Genomic DNA, 10,397 nt, shown 5'->3' with positions numbered 1-10,397 from the left:
ACTTTACAATTGTGCTTTTCAGTTTCACATGAGGAGGTATGGGAAGAGTTCTTCATTCTTGTGGAACCTGCAGCCAAATTAATAGGAATGACCCTAAGGAGATTTATTTCTCATAAGAAATAAGATTGAACAGTTGAAACTACTACAGAAACCAGTGTCTACTATCTCCACTCTCCCATCTTTGCAGAGTGTTGGGACTATCATTTGTGCTTTTTGTGTGGTTGTGGAAAAAAAATTGGGCAGCTAAATTACTTGGTTCCATGTGCCTCTCAAGTTTTGTTGGGTTTTGTGTTTTAGGTTTTGGTTGGGTTTTTTTGGGGGGGAGGAGGAAGGTTGTAAATTAAGAATTGTAGACAAGAAGTAAAAACTGGCCTGTGTTTCCTAAGCAGGTGACATTCTTAAGCAGGCACATGCCATTCAATTTTGTTGATCCACACCATTGTCTAAAGCAGTAAAACTGAAGGGGGAACTGATTGTTGTACACACTTTGAATTGCTTTGCATGGTCTCATTTGAAGTAATTGGTGTAAGAATCTTGACCTTTTTTTATATTTGGAAACAGCAAATAAATATGGAAATAAATTCTTTGTTTTGTTTTTAAACATAGCTGAACTCAGCAGATTTGGCAGTTAACCAGCTTCCTGAAACTTGGTTATTTTATATATTAAATACACATAGCAAAACATACACAGAAACATAAAAGCATACACAGAACGAGAGTTTATACATGTACCGTTCAGGGACAATCAAGTACAGAGTGGCATGTCCAGTCTCGCCTTCATTTTAAGGGTTCACAGGGAGTTGTACTGCTTGTCTGGTGGTGCGAAAATGCCTGTTATCCCTCTGCTTTGACATAGCTTCAACAAATTGTTTCCCAAAGTCATCTGCATTTTACACGTCCTCTATTACACAGAATTCTGGACCTCCTGGTACTCATCTACAGCACTGGTGAGGATGGCACAGGATCAGATACTGTTTTACACAGGGTTTCTATCAGCTGAGCCATGTTAATGGCACCCAGTATACTCAAAGAGATGTGCTGTGTTAGTAATAGCTGACTTTAAGCCTGTACCAAACACTGTGTATACACATTTTGTGTCTAGCAGTTCAAATCCACTAGCCACTTCTCAAGAAAGAGGCATTTTCTCCTGTAGATTCACAGCCCTAGAAACTTGACGGTTGCCAATTGTTGGAACCCACCCAATGGAAGTGAGCAAGAACAATGAACTACAAGGTTGGCAGTTTTGAGTTTGCCCAGAGGGGCCTCTGAAGAAAGGCCTGGCTGTCTACTTCAACAAGATCAGCCAAAGAATCTGAATCCGACAGCATCCCCTGGGGCAAACTATGGCCTCCAGGCCAAATCCACTTTGTATGCCATGTAAATTTGGCCTGTTAAACAGCTGGGGGAAAAATGACACAAAGTTCATTGGAATATATACCCGTTTCCAAATTGTCTGGCTGCTTTCACATTAGGGAGCTCTGGTGTAGTTTGTATTAAGTTGGGCTGCTAACCCCAAAGGCCAAGTGTGCCTTCAGTTCAAATCCACCAGCACTCTGAGGGAGAATGATGAGAAGTCTTTTGGTGAGATTTACAGGCTCAAGACACCCAGCTGAGGACCACTGTGAGTCAACTAACTTGAGGGCAGTGAATGAGTGTGAATACTTTCCCATTAAGCTCTGCTGGTTCAGTCCGCTCTAACTGGAAGGTCAGTAGTTTCACTCCACCAGCCAATCTGGCTGGAAAACAATGAAGCACTTGTATCCATTAAGATGATAATCTTGAGAGCCCGTGGCACAGTCCCTGTCAATTGTGTGCCACTAAATCAGAACTGCCCCATAGCTGACCCTCCAGCGGGTCAGTCACACAGGAGATTATCCTCTCCCAGAGGGGCAGCTGGTGGATTTGAACTGCCTCTCTTCAGAATTGCAGCTTCTTACCAGTAGGCCACCAGAGCTCCAGGACTGGTCCCTCTTGATAAATACAAATTCTATGAGATTAAGTCTAGCTATTCCTGCCTCCAAACAGCATGTTGGCTGCACCCTCCAAGACAGGTTCTTTTGGCAGTCAAGTGTCTTCAACATTCTTCAACAAAACAATTCAGACACCAACTCACATGATGTCTTCCGAGTCAGAACTTACTCACAGATGATCCTCCAGTAGATTTTTCAGAGGTTGTCGACTACAAGAGATTACCCATCTTTCTCCCTCAGAGCATCTAGTGAATTTGAGCCCTTTGTCTTTGCGTTAGCAGCGTTAAGTCCTTATCCTTTAGGCCACCAGAGTTCCCCTGTTGTTGTGTACCAGAGTCATGACCGACTCATAGCTGACCCTCTGGTGGGTTTTCAGAGGCAGTGAATTACTTGAGCCCATCTTTTTCCTACAGAGAAGCCAGCAGATTCAGACTGCATGCTTTTACCTCTAGGCCAGCTTCTCTAAGTATTTATTCCAGCTTTAGCATGCAACTGGTTGGTCTTAGTACAAGCAAGTTAGCTCTTGACTCCTAATAAACTGTTCAACAGAATGAAACCCTGTGCATGCATGAAGCCCCTGGAAAAAACCAAGGCTTAGGTCAGGCACACCTTAGTCCTTAAATCAGCTTCTTTGCTTATTAACACAAAATCTTTTGCAGATTGCTCAGTGCAACTTGCTCCAGTTGTTACTTCCATTAGTGTTGATTATGCCTTTAATAAACACCCTCACTCCCTTGCCTTAGAGTTGCAACAGACTCATAATGTGTTTCTAGGAAACAGTAAAGGATCCTGCCCAACTCTCCCATGGAGCAGGTGGTGGACTTGAACCACCAGAGAGGCACCACTTTTGGGTTAGCATTACACCTACCTTACTGACCTAAGTAAGATGGAACCACTTAAATCCCCAATCTTCTCATCATGATATGATTCAGTTGTAATCCATGCTGACGGGTGTGTGTAGTCTCTAAATTTTATTAGTGTTACAAGTTCTTTCAGCAAGCACAATAAGCAAAAACTGCATATGACAATTTGTTATTAATAAATCTTCCTCCCATCTTGATGCCGAGTTCTTTGTGTGTAGAAAGGGTCCAGTTTCTAGGATGGATTATTCGGTGTACAGATTAAGGATAGTAAGATTTTTAACAATTGCAGAGAGATCAGTATCAAAAAAAGTTGGAAGAAACACAGCTCACAAAACTGGTTGACTTCTAACCTTTTCAGGTGATAGCACAGATTATCAAAGAACTGATGGTACTAACAAGAAGGCTCCAGTAATTGGAGTAACAACTGAGAGGTTTCAACAAATGGATATAATCTGGAAGCATTCACTCATCTAACAAGTCTGGAAGACAAACAGAAGAGATCTATGTTCTTGCTTATTCTAAAGGAGACTCAAGGGAATGCAGAAATTCTCTAATATTACAATCACATGCAAAAAAAACCTTGCTGAAGATAACCCCCAAATAGCTGCAACAGTACATATTCAGGGCTGGTTAAAAGGCCATGAGCCTTGCACAGAATACCAGAAAGATGTTTAAATGTGCCTTACTTGCTGCAAAGGTATTCCAACTGTCTACATCATAACAAGTATTATCACACTGGGAAGGATGGGAATTCCACAACACTTAACTCATGTTCGTGTAGAAATTGTGGAATTCAAACAACAGCCACTTGTTGGAACAGAACAAAAGGATACAACAAAAGGAAAAGGTGTAAAGTTCAAACCTACCAAAGGCTATATACTGTGTATGCTGCTTTTTGCAAAGCCTGAACTTAAACCAGAAAAATCGTAAATCTACTAGGCCATCATGAAACTTGGGACTCAGTAACATTTACTCATTTAAAACATGGAACTATTTCAAGAGTCATGATAGCCAAGAATGGGGCTAAAAACAAATATGATAGTCATTTACTCTGGTGATAAGAGTGTTTTAAATTTTCTAACTTTTAACCACTTTACTATTATATAGATGTAGAAATATTAGAGCTCCTTAATGTACTTCATCAACATTATGGGATTTCAGGTATTGAAGTCTTAAAATTCAAGCAGTTCATCTTCTGCTATAATCCAACAGAAACAAAATAACCTACTACATTATCAAGTCAGTAGAACAAATTTTCCCAATCAATAAGAAAAAGGACATGAACACTGGGGGGGGGGGAGTATTACAAACTTTCAACAGCTTTTGGAAGACAGATTTTTAGTATTTTTCAAATTTTTACGGCCAGCATGTTTGCTTTTATGAGCACTAAGTCATTAAAAAAAAATAAGCCCTCTAGTATAATTCCTTAAGTTAGCATGCTGTGAATAATCAGTGGTCATGAAACCACTGTCTCCAGTCAAAAGGTACATTACTCCAATGAAAGATTGCATTTTTTTCCCTTAAAAAGTCAGTGTATGAAGTACTTTATTATCAAGGCCCGTTTTTATTAGCTTTTCTAGTTTTTTATTTGCTACCATTCACAAAAACTGGCATGACTAATCAAATATTACTGAGCCATCATATATAAAATACCAATTTCTACTGCTCCATGACACTTCTACTTCCATTTGGTTAAGAATTTAGGTCATCGTACCAGACCCCTCGCCCACACTCTCCCCTTAAACAGTTCCTAAACCTGGACACCTCTAATTTTTAAAACATGAAACATCTGTAGCTTTTTAAATTTTATTTTTATTTCAACACAGTTGTGAAATTATACAGGTATATTCTATCTACAGCAAGGTTTAAATTCTATATATGTGGGTTATCAGATCTGAAAACAGTGTAGAAACAAATGACAGGAAAGAATATCAAAAGTCAAATAAAAACATGAACCTCATAGAAACATCTAAGAATTCCAGAAAAAGCTCACTGGGCAGATGTGTTTTACCAGAACCATTTTGTCAACATATTCAGATTCTTCTCCAGGCCTGTGCACATGCGTATTCCTCTACCTGGCAGTATCCACCTGGCTTGAGTCTAGAATAGCTGCCTCTCTGGAAGTAATTCCTTTAACTATGGCAGAGTTACAACTGCTCTGTGTCCACCATTTGATGATCACAATGCATCATGTCAGCTTCATTCAAACATCCCACCAGAGTACAGAGTTGGGCATATGTTAAGAAGCCCTTTAAGAAAACCCCTCAAAATCATTTAAGTTGGAACCAACTTATAGCTGATCCCCCCAGTTTTCCAAGGCTTTAAGTCACAAATGAAGCTGGCCATTTTTATTTGTCCTACAGAGCCCCTGCTGGATTTGAACCACCAAAGATTCACAACTATTAGGTTAGGTTTAACTCAGGGGTTACAAAGCCCTTAATACTATGACACTATAATAGTATAACAGAACATGTGAGCAAAGAAGAGACTCTTAATTGACTTAATTACATAGCCAGAAAATGTTAACACTAACCCCTATCCTTATGGGTTTAGCCCCATTTGGGAGTGGGTTTTGGTAATGAGACAGGATTAATACGGTATGTCCCAAAGGTACTGGAGGAAGTATGACAAGGGTACTCCTCAGAGGCAAAGATGGTGAAAACATCTGCCTAACTAAGTCTGGGCACATTGTCAAGAGATGCCAGTTCTTGGAAAAAGACATCCATGTTTGGAAAATTGGAGGGTGAGAGAGAGAAAGCCCCTCAATGAGATGGATTCATTCAGATGACTGCAACAATGGGCTTAGTATGGCAGAGATGGTGAGGATGGCATAAAACAGCATAGGTTTTCAATCTTGTTCATAGGATAACTGAGTTTTGAGTTGTAGGTAACTCAAGAGCATGTTTTCAATCTCTCGATATAGAAGAGTTAACAAGGAGACAAGAAATGACAAGACACATGAAGGCCACTCAAAAGCAGCAGCTCAGAATAGACGAATTATATTAAAATCATCCCTTTGGTGGTTAATTCTGTGATAGGAACACTAAATAACCAAGATAACATCTGGTACCAGGACAAAATGGTACTGTAGCAGCCATCTAAAACATAGAAATTAATTATAACTGGGTAATGTATAGAGGCTGAAGTTCTAAGGTGCATCAGGGCTGTATTTTTTCTCCATATCTATTCTCTGTGCACAACAATTCCAGAAGCTGGACTACATATATTAAGAATGTGGTCTCGGGGAGCTCTGGTGGCCTAGTGGTAAGGAGCTGCAACTACAATCCCAGAGGCGCACGGTTCGAATCCACCAGATGCTCTGCCGGGGAAGAAGGGACAATCTCCTCCTGTACCAATCAGATGTGATTTGACGGTACACTCACACAAAAACAATAATAATAATAATAATAATAATAATAATAATAATAATAATAATAATAAAAAGAATGTGGTCTCACACTGGAAGACTCATCAACAACTTGCATTATGCATGACACAACTTTGCTTATTGCATGGGAAGACTTGAAACACCTGCTGCAGAGAATCAAAGATTACAGTGTTCAATATTGGTTACATCTCATCAAGAAAACAAAAATCACCACCCCCGGGCAATGGGCAAAAATTACGACAAATGGAAAAGAGAAATTGTCAGTAACTTCATCTTGTTTGGATGCACAATCAACACCTTTGGCACCAGCAGTCAGAAAATCAAGACGTGCAGCACCTTTTTATTGGCAAAATCGGCTGTTGGGGTCTTCTCCAAGATGAAGAGCAATGATTGAAAACAGGTGCACCTGACTGTTTCAATTGACTGGTTATGCAGCATTCGCTGGACAACAAATAAGTACGACAGAATCAAAATGCCTTTGAGTTGTGGTGCTGGAGAAGAGTATTGAAAATCCATGACTGCCAAAAGGACAAACATGTCTTGGAAATAGGTACAGCCTTGGAAGTATAGTGAAGCTTAGTTTTACATGCTTTGGGCATTGTTGTCAGGAGGGGCTAGTCTTTGCAATAATCTGTGAAAGAGGGGAAGATCCTCATTAAGGTGGACAGTGACTAAGAGTTGTTTTAGAGACGAGGATGGCACAGAGTAAGACAGGGTTGAGATGTTCTTAGGGTTGCTTCAAGTCCTAGTCAACACCATGGCACTTAACAGTAAGAGATTTCTGATGCTATAGTTCATAGCAAATTGCACTGTGTCAAGTTTGAATCCATCACACATATGAGCGAGAAAGACGGGCAGTCTTTTCAGACTTAATGGCAGTAAGTTAGTTCTGATTAAATAGTAAAAGCTTTTACTGCCTAGAAAACTGTTGCTATTAGTATAGCCATCAGAGGCAATTTTGTTATGTGTTGTCACTGTTGAGTGGGAAGGAACTCATAGGTGACCCTCCAGTAGATTTTTCAGAGGATATAAAGCACACAAGAGGAGACTGTGCATCTTTCTCCCACAGAGCAACTGGTGAATTCAAACTGCCTCTGGATTGGCAGTGCAACTCCTCTACCACCAAGTCCTCACCGAATGGAAGAGCAATGCATTTTATGATCATGCTGAAAATTTTAGAGGAAGAGGAAACTTAAGTGATTAACACCTGGCTGAAATTTCTAAACAAGACTTTAAATAAGTCATTTGGTTTCTCTGCCTCTGAAATGAACTGTATGAAATGAAACTGCATTTTAAGAAATTTGGAAAATTCTTTTGAATAAGGGAGTATGTCCTAGAATTTTCACCAAGAACGTGGCAATGCAATTTTTTGTTAAAAAGAACTCGCTGTGATTGACAGATCTGACTCACCAGCTTAGTATGAAAGGGTCAGCTACTTTTGTTGTTCTCCAAGAACAGGAGCAGCTCAGAGATCTGCAGAAATATCAGAAGGAGGGGAAGCAGTGTTGCCTTGGTTTCAAAAGGTCCTGGGGTCGAGAACTTCACAACCTCAGTTCCTAAATGTGGAGCTGCTTTTCACAAATGCCAACAGTATAAGGGCTATTCCCAAAGCTGAGTAGGCAAAGCTGCCATGCCCAGCAGATAGTCTGTGTTATAGATGAAGAGGAATTTTGTCTCTGATAACTGTGCCTTAAGTCTCACCAATATTTGATTTAGAAGATTCAGAAGATGAGATTCTGGGCTTGGAAGTGAGACTTTTGAGATGATATGATGTGGTAAAAGTGCTCTGCATGTAGCAAGGCCATGAATTTTCATCTCCTACAAGACAAAGGATAGAGTTATAGATTTAATTGTCTGTTTTTCCAATACACTCAGCACCCTGAATTCAAACTTCTAGCTTCCTAAAACAAACAAACAGACAAAAAAAATCTGGTTTTGTTAACACTATCCAATTGTGGTATTTCTATTATAGCCACACTAGATAACGACTCTATCCAAACAAGGCTACTACTCAGGTTGATCCTAGATGATGTTATGGAAAAAGGTGGGTACAGCTTCAGGTCATTCAAAAGGTAAGAGAGTTCTGAATTTTCACGTGATCCTCCTGTTACTGTTGTTCGGTGCTGTCAAGTACTCATGTGACCCTATAAAGAGATCTGAGCTTTATCCTGTCCAGTGCCATCATCATCATGTCTCAAATACTTGACTGAGCCACTGCTGCAATCACTTTGTCAATCCATCTGGTTGAGGGTATTCCTCTCTTTCACCAACCTTCACCTTCCCAAGCATGATGTCCAAGGAATACCTCTCCCAACAACATGCCGAAAGTATGTGAGACAAAGTGTTGTCCTCTTTGGCTCCAACGAGCAGTCTGAATGCACTTTCTCCAAGCCTGGCTTGAATATCCAAGGGATATTCAGTACTCTCCTCCAACCACAGCTCAAAGGCATAGATTCTTGTAATCTGTGACTCTGTAACTCTTCTGCTAGTACCTAATTCAAAATGTTAACACACGCGGCATGGGGTCACACAAAAGCTGAGTTTTCAACATCTGCCTTTAACCTTAAGGATGTTCAGTTAACACATGTGGCATTGTGTTTTGTCCCAACACATCATTAGTCATGACTCTTACCAAAGTTACAAAGGAAAAAATGTGATGCCATGGTATTAGGAAATGATGTACTTGAAAGCATTGGTTTTATCTTTTTATCTGTCATAATCTCATTATAGAAAGTCAGCTTTTGTAGTGGAACAGCATTAATGTGAATTTTCTAACTTAAATAAGGCTCATCTCTTAACTGCTTACAGTCCCATGGAGTATTCGTTCATACTCATTCTAGGCCAAGATTCTGTTTCTTTTTTGGTACACTCTAAGTTGTCCTCTGAACTATTAAAAAACAAATGAGAACTCTTGTCTCTAAATTTACAAGATCAGAATTATGAAAACTTTTATTCTAAATTAACATTTGTTACCAAGCAACACATTTCTTTGAAAAGGTATCAGTTACCAGTCAGTAAAAGCTTTTGTATGTTGAAAATGTCATTTTAATAGAGAATTCTTCATCTTACATAGGAGCACAATAAAATACACCACATTCTGAAGAAACTCCAGAAGTTATGAGAATAAAAGTAGGGAAAATTCAAATGGGTACAATCCATTACCTCAAACTGCAAGAGATGTAAGTTCCAACCTGCAGGTTAAACATTTACATACTTATGATAGGCTACATGTTTTACTTAAAAATAACAAGAGTGAGGGATTAAATATGGAGGGGAGTGGGAAAGAACAGTTTTGTAGGGTAAAGGGAGAAACTCAATGAGAAAAGAAAATCTGAGTATCAAATTAAAGGATAAAAGGAGCTCCCACAGAAAACACTGAAGGTTTGAAAGCAAGAGTCATTAACAGAGTATCTGATGCTCTCCAAGGAGGAAACCTTTCTGATGACACTTAGGTAAGCTGGCTGCTAGAGATTTGCTTGTCAGGTCTACAAGGAAGACGAATTATGCCACAGCAAACCCCAAATGATTATCAGAGGTCAGTGTTTCCCAGTAACACATACTAGTTATTTAATATAAAGTTTTGAGATAAGAACTAAGAAAAATGCCATACATGTGGCACATGTGAAATTTCCACACATATCAAAGTGGCTTCTTTGCTATAACTCTCCTGTTTCAGTAATATTCAAACACTGTGGCAAGACATCAATGACCATCCAACTAATATGACAACATAAATACATTTACTTATATTTCTAAGAGGGGGAAAAGTGTCAGATACTGATGCTTTATGCATGTTCGGGGCCAGTTTATAAATATTTCATTCATTAGTACTGTAAAACATGTTTGTATCAGTGCGATTCAATTTGTCAGATTGTGGACATCAAAACAAAATGTTCATCAAATTTAAATTTTTAAATACGATTGTCACATTAGGAAAAGAAATAAACACAGAGTAAAATAAACTGTACAAAGGCAAAGTAGAATAACAAAAAATATTTTACTAAAACATAAGATTTACAGAAGTTTCCAGACAAGCCATACAAAATGGTCACAAGCTTTTTTTCTTGAAGGGAGGATTCTACATTTGACAGCAAAGTCACAATGTTATTAGTGAGGGCTGTGATGTTTGTTTAATGTTCCCATTTTGGTTCAAACAATCAAGCTTGTCCATCTACA

This window comes from Elephantulus edwardii, unplaced genomic scaffold, assembly GCF_000299155.1.
Source record: "Elephantulus edwardii isolate Elephantulus edwardi_28Jun2011 unplaced genomic scaffold, EleEdw1.0 scaffold00231, whole genome shotgun sequence".
Lineage (NCBI taxonomy): Eukaryota > Metazoa > Chordata > Mammalia > Macroscelidea > Macroscelididae > Elephantulus > Elephantulus edwardii.
The sequence above is the reverse complement of the archived record's forward strand: the minus strand, read 5'-3'. Positions refer to the sequence as shown.